Here is a 1,533-nt window from a genome sequence, read left to right on the forward strand (position 1 = left end):
CAGACTAGCAGGAGGGGACAAGGCCCAACAGATCTCAACGCCTGTCACAAGCGTCATGTCATCGAGAGTTGCTTAGAGGGGTGATTCGATCTTGTTGTCTTACACATAAACCTAAGGCTTGTCATCTACACACAGCTCAAGTTTCTCTTCTTGGGACCTTCAGAGAGCTCTAGGAGCGCGCAACGTTTGTAGCTTCCCTCTACTTGCAAACGAGAATGCCAAAAAAAAACACAACAAACCAGACAGGGAATATAATTCCCTCCCCTCTTCTCCTCTCTTCTGTCTGTTGTCACGTCTCCATCTCTCTGCAGCAGTTACAAGACGATCTCACACTCTAGCGACAAGACAAGCTTGTCGTCACCATCTCTCAAGCTCCTTCCAACCCCTCTTGCACAATGAAACATACAAGCACTTTCACGACCACCCCTTCCTGTGATATGATCCTACCCTACCCTATAGAATACCACTGGATGCGGGTGGGCAGTACACCCTACCTCCAGGAGAAACCTGCTACAGGTGCTTGCATTAGCCTGTTTGGAATATCCGCTCTTCTCTCCCTTCCTTCATGTCTCCCTAAGGCTGTTCGTCTATGTACTCTTATCCATCTTTCTGTCCCTGGGAAGTCTCGGAGAGCTCTAGGACACAGTGACAGCTGCGTCAGCTGCAACACAAGCACAACAATCTCCTGCTAGTTACGAGCACATGAAGCCTCTCATCCCATCATATGCCGAGAGCTTCCCATTCGCTTCTGTCTCCCTCGTCATCATCCTTCTTCACAATGTGACAGCTTGTCTCCCTGTGCCTCTCTTCTGTCTGTCTTGTAAACATTTCTCGTTCTCTTCTGCTTGTTCTTCTGCTCTTGTTTCCGCTCGCGTCTGTCTCCTCATACATACCTCACGTCTTATCCTTCTATTTTTCTCTCTTTCTGCATCTGGGCTGCTGGTCGTGATTCTGCTCTTTCTCTCTTCATTCTCTCTTTGATACCTTTATCCCTTTCTCACCTTCTCTTAAATATCCTATCTTTTAAACATCTCTCGTTGTCTACTGCTTGTTCATATTTCCTGTTTCTCACCCTCTCTCTCTCTCCCTTCCCTTGTCTTTCTCTCTTCTCTCGTTACTCTCTCGTTGCTCTTCCCTGTCAAGCTGCTTCTCTTCCAGCCTCAGCTGTCAGCAGAGAGAGAAAGACGAGACGGGGGAAGAGGGAGAAGAGGAGAGGGAGAGGAGACAAGTGAAGAACAGAAGATAAAAGAAACGAGAGCGAAAGAGAGGAGACAAGGAGAGACGAAGCGAGAGCTTCTCTTCTTGCAGAGGAGGTAAGGATGGAAGAGGAGAGGACAGTAGAGTAGAAAGGCGATCAGAAAAGCGAAGGCAACAGAAGGGAGAGGAGAGAGCAGGGGTGAAGAAGCGACGAGCAGAGAAGGGGGGAAGCAGAGAGCAGAGAGCGGAGAAGAGGAATGGACAGGAGGGAGGTAGTGAAGTGCAATGACAAGGGGAGCAGACAAGGGAGAGGACGAGTAAAGAGAGATGGAGGAG

Source organism: Guillardia theta (genome assembly GCF_000315625.1).
Source record: "Guillardia theta CCMP2712 unplaced genomic scaffold GUITHscaffold_122, whole genome shotgun sequence".
Lineage (NCBI taxonomy): Eukaryota > Cryptophyceae > Pyrenomonadales > Geminigeraceae > Guillardia > Guillardia theta.